Below are 6,053 nucleotides of genomic sequence, written 5' to 3'. Positions count from 1 at the left end.
TACAACACACACACATACAGACACACATCTATACACGTATATATACACACACTACTACACCCAGTCTCATTTTCCGCTGCCGCCAACGCTGCTCACTTTGTCATTACACCATTTTGCTTCTTTTGCCCCCGCTATTCGCCTCTGACTCAGTGGCCTCTCCGCCGCTCCGGCCCTCCATCTGTGCGCAGGAACTTCCGTTGGCGCTGAGAAAACTGTGGAATAATCTAGTTAAAGGGGCCTTTCGAATGCTTCCAATAGTTCTCAGTTTATTGCTGGGAAGATCTAATCTTATCTTAAGCTGAATCACACTACTTAATATTTTATATCAAACACGCAGTCACATCATCGGAACGGATGTGGCTCAATGTCTATGACTTTGTGTAAATTACAGATTATATATATCAACAGGATGTGCGGCATAATGGGACTTATCGATATCGATCGACAAATGTGCAAACAAATAGATTTCATGTCGCTCACTTGCAAAATCGCAAATTATTTGCCAAAGTGTTAAGTTCCGTTGGTGACGCACTGATATCGACCAAATAAATACAGCTATATATGTTAGATAAAAGTAATCGCACGATAACGCCACGAGCTAAACAACAATTCGCAATATCGCAAAAGCATAACAAAAAACATTTAAAATACTGCCACGCTTCCAATTTGTCATTAATAAATTGAAATTCAAAGTCTACCCAGATGCAGGTGGGCCAACAAAGATGACAAATATATAGAGTCATGGGCAGTGGCGTGCCGAGGGGGGCGTGAGTGGGGGTGTCTGATTAAAATACATTCACTTATTAACAGTTTTTGGTATATAAGTTTGATTTTATTCAAGTTATTCTTTACTTAACAAAAGGCTAGATCTGACGGGAAAAACGCTGAAAAGCCATCAGTGAGGGGCTTCAGAAATCATTCTATTTATTAAGCCAATTACGTATAGCTTTGTCGGCAGTGCAATAGAAATCGGCCCCCCATGCTGACAGCCTCGCTACGCCCCTGCCTTATAGAGAAGAGCTCTGATGTACACAGATACAAAGTTTGTTTGTATCTTTTGCCATTGCTATTGCCATTGCTGTCCGGTCGGCTGGCTTTCATGCCAGAATTTTCGTGCTCTGTTGAAATTTCGAGTTGTTTTCGTTTAATTTTAGCAAAGTGTCAGCCATGCAACACCTTGCGCTCAACTTTGCCCTTCAGTCCGTCAAGCTGTGCGTGTGCGTGTGTGTGTGTGAGTGTGTGTGTGTTAATGTCTCACCCCCGCCTTGTCAACAGTGTTGACACTGGCACTTGCAAAGCGCGAACACGCTTGCGCTGTTTGCCTTTCGAATTGACACTTGGTATGCGATCAGAGTGCGATTTTAGCAGAGATAAAGCCGATGCAGAAGTTGGCTTCTATCGAGTTGGCCAATGGGGGATTACCCAGGGTCTTTTGGACTTTGTTTGAGCATAGTAGCTGGCACCTGTGACAGCAGTTACAAAGTAACTGTTAAAGGCAGCCAAGGGAGCTCATTCTGTGTGTGTGTGTGTGTTTGTGTGTGTGTGTGTGTTTGTATGGCAAGCGCGCATAATGCAAATGCAAAGCGTAGCATAATTTCAATATAAAGTGAAATAAAAAAGAATTCAATTCAGTTGGCGGCAAAGATATAAGCAAAAGCAAAACGCCATCAACAAGATACACGGAACCAAATTAAAGATGAAGAAGCTGAGCCAGCGGCTATAGCGGAGGCAGAGTCAGAGGCGACGGAGGCGGAGGCGGAGGTAGCAGCAGTGCCGCTCTCCAGACCAAAGAAGAAGCTGAGCCAGCAGCAGCCAACAGAGGCCAGTGGAGCGCATATACACACAAACTCTCAACTCCTCTCTCTCTCTTTCTCGCTCTCTCACTCTTGCTCTTACAGCATGTGTGCGTGTGTGTGTTGTCTATGTGGCTGCTACATAAATTTCTGGCTTGTCTGTGTGCGTCGGCTCATTATGTGCGCTGGTGTGCGTGCCTCGTTGAGTCTCTATCTGTATACAAATGTAGGTGTGTGTGTGTGTGTGTGGGGCGGAGCTGCTTTAGGCGCTCATTTGTGAATGAACACGCCGTGAACCAGCGCCGCTGCGGTTGCCCAGACGAGGCAACGATCGCTACGATCGCTGGATGCCAAAAACTTAATGAGCATGAATAAATGGCAGCAACTGCGTCTTCTGGGACGGTGTCTGAGCCAAGTAACTGAGATGAACGCCGAGATGAGAGCTCAGCGCAGTTAATAATGTTGATCAGTGCGGAGATCGCGTTTTTGCGATCGTTCATACATATTTACCAAACAATACAAATGCGAAAGAAAGAGAAAGAGAGAGAGAGAGAGACTTAGAGAGATAAAAAGCTAGAGATTAGTTTGTAATTAGATTTTGGGCATAGCTGTTATGTTAATATTAATGGACAGCTTTTAATGTAAGTTATAAATCGAAATTGACTTTTAATGTGGCTTTGTTGCAATGCTGTTCGGGCCGGGCCAGGCCAAGAGCCGCACTTGGCGGCAAACATCCAAGCTGGTGCAGCCGAAGATGCTGCGTCTAAATTCCAATAGAAAACCGGAAATGCTTAGGCCATTCGTCGTCGTCGTCGTCGTCGTCGTCGTTGCATTGTTGCGATTGGAAAGAGGCTGAGGCAGCGCCGGAGCCAGAGCCAACGTCAGAGCCAGAGCCAGAGCCACAGTCAGAGCAAGAGGCAAAGACGTCAGCAGCCACGGCATGGAACGCCATTTTCTGCTGCTGCTGCTGCTGCTGCTGTTGCTGTTGCTGCGTTAGCATCCAACGGCGTTGTCTGCTTTTAATTTCTTTTAATGGAAGTTGTTAACATGGCTGCTGGCTGCCTCTCCCTCTCCTACACCCTTCGCGTCTCTGCGCCTCTCGCTGTTCGCTGTGCGCTGCACAGCTTCCCATGCCCTTAGCCATACCCATAACCCATACCAATACCCAAGCCCATTCCCACCAACGCCACGGCAGTGGCCCGGCCTGGCTGTAGCTGGAGCTGGAGCTGGAGCGGAGCTATGGCTTTTGATTTGCTCTTTTTTGTTTTTGGTGCTTCGATCATAAAACTTCGATATGAAACTTGTATTTCTGATGCCCATTGAAAGTGCAGGGCAACATGATTATGAGAAAAAACTTGCCAGACTCCACAATATAGGCGCTGTGGCAGTTCATATACAACGAGTATCGGCCGAAATGTTAATTTGTTAATAAAGAGCTTTGTTCTTATTGTTATTGTTGATTTCGATCTTGACTGGGGCAACTAGTTATTGCTACTAATTATTATATTTAATTGAAAAGGTATAACCAGTTGGTTTTTGATTTCCTTCAGGAAGCGACATCATCATCATCTGGGGCTATTATGAAAGAGATTTTGCATTTAAAATTTTGCTGTTTAACCTTTCAAACTTGTTAGAGAGTTTGCATAATTATTGTTTTTATTCACATTATTAATCTTATTATATGAAAAATCAATAATTAATTAATTTCTCTACAGCTTAAATCTATAAAAATTATTGTTATTATTATACCCTATTGCTAAGATCATTCGGATTCATTCACAAGATCCACTTTGCAATCACAATAAATGGGTATATATTGTTAAAAATTGTATATAGTCCGTTTATGAATTCTGGCAATGAATATTTAAAAATTATAAATAATTAGTTTTTATGATTCAAAGTATTTGCATATATTACAAACTTGACTTAATTATTGTTGTATGGAAATATAAATATAATAGAAACAATTCTATCGGTATTAAACCATTTTGTAAATGTACAAATTTATTTATTTTTTTATTTATAAGATTAAATTTAAAGTTTAATTTCTTTGCACATAGATTACCTTTTTATTAAAAAATACTTTGAATATTTTTAATATTTTTCTTAAAAATATATATTTATTTTTTTTTTATTTATTTTATTAATTTTTTTATTTCTAATTTTATTTTCATTTATTTATTTTTGTTTTTTATTTATAATTTAATTTTTATTTAATTTTTTATATAATCTAAGAGAATATATCATATTAATATTTATATATTTTCATTATTATTTTATTTTTCATTGTAAGTAAAACCAAAGCTGAATTGAGAAAACTTAAACTGAAAAAAAAAAACAAAAAAAAATCAGCCAAGCATTTGCTATCGATCTGAATGGCCAGTTAATTTCTAAAGAGGGCATATCGCTTTCGTCGTGTCCAATCAAATGTTTATGGGGCTGCTTCGTATGCTTTGGATTTGCATTTGTGTTGTCTGGGGCATATTAATTTTGATACGCTCACGTTATTCGCTTATAACGTTTATCGCCACATAATTAATAGTTGATGGCCAGCACAGATACCGGTTTGCCATGACGTCGATATTGGGCTCATAAACGAATATCTAATTCATACTAAATAATATTTATAGTGTTAATGATCAATAATGTCAATGTGGGCGCACGTGCGTTTAAGAAGCTAAGTGAAAAAACCCCGAAAGGTTTGATGCTGTGGCGACATATTGGAATTGTCTGCAGGTTTGCCGAAGGTAACCAGAACAACAACAGCAACAACAACAACAACAACAGCGAGAACAGCAGCGGCAACAATAACAAATACCGAATTCGTATCAGTTCCGAGAAGCGGCCACTCAATCATGCTGCGACTGCTGTTGTGACTGCTGCCGCTGTCTGTGATCGGTGACTGGCAATTGGTAACTGGCAGCAGCGGCAGCAGCAGCGGCGTCATAGCGTGCGACAAATGCCACTAACGGTTTAAGGTCTCTAATGGATGTTGACATTTACGGCTACCAGGGAGGAGCGGACTCGTAGGCTGTTTAATTCACATAAATCTGAGTAAACGGCCATTGGGGAATTGTCTCACCGGGCTAGCGAAGAAATTAGGCAAATGGCAGCGACCGCAGCTTTCCAAGGAATTTGCTACCAGTAGGTGACAACAAAGCGGCCACTGAATGCCTGGCCCCTGGCTTGGCCCAAGGAGTTGCTGCCAAGGGGCTGGCGGTCAGTCGGCAGGGGCCGTGTGGGCATGTAACCTACCAGCTCGAAACATAAACATTTACAACAAGGGTCGCAGACACGAACACACACACACACACAGAGTCGCAGTCGCAGTTCCAGATCTCAGGCCGTGCGCATTCTCAATGTGCTGCGTGTGTGTACAAACATTTGTCAACTGCGCGCCTTTTGATCCTGGCCGGCACAAGAGAGCGAGAGCAAAGCAGAGAGAGCGACAGAGAGAGAGGGGGCGAGAGAGAGAGAGTCAAGAAGTCGTAAGCGGCATAGTTATCATTATGCTCTGAGCCCTATTGTGCTATCAGCTGGCAGCAATCGATGCGGTTAAACAGCAGCTTCGACTCAACGGTCCATGGAGAGAGATCAACTGGAGCGCATGGAGTGCAGGCAGAGCAGTGCGACAAATGCCACATGTGGCGCGTATTTGGCAAACTGTTTGCCCGGCCTGACCACAAAAATGCTTCGACATTTGCCGTCTGCCTCGAAACGCCCACACAGCGCCACAGACCTTTGCGCGTGCAAAGGTAGCTAATGAACCGTTCGCAGATCGAACGATTTGCGACAGCAACAACAAAAGGCAATTTGTTAAGTAATATTTGTTCATTTTATACAAAGTTGCATTTTAGTTTTACCATAGAAATTACTGTTTATTATCATATATTATTTGTTCATATTTTAAAAATATTATTTATAGTTTTCTTTAATGATACTTTATTATCTAATTAATTGCTAGGTTTTTTATTGTTGTAAAATCAATTTTGTTGTTTTTTTTTTTTAACTGCGAAGTTAGCTTTAAATAGAAAACGTGAATGATCCAGGCTTGCCATATTTAGCGAATTTTTGTTTGCTAATCGTGCGATGCGAGTTATGTTTGAAGTATATCAAGTACGAGGGTAGTTTCAAGAATTTGTGACCTATATAAATTTAAACAAAATTTTTTATTATATTTAGTAGTAAGATTATAAAGAAAGCTAATTTTTTATTTAGTTAATGAAACTTTTAAAAATAAATAATATTTCTTATTTATAT

This window comes from Drosophila navojoa, chromosome 2, assembly GCF_054131105.1.
Source record: "Drosophila navojoa isolate 15081-1374.11 chromosome 2, UAZ_NAV_1.0, whole genome shotgun sequence".
Lineage (NCBI taxonomy): Eukaryota > Metazoa > Arthropoda > Insecta > Diptera > Drosophilidae > Drosophila > Drosophila navojoa.
This window is presented reverse-complemented; position numbering follows the sequence as displayed.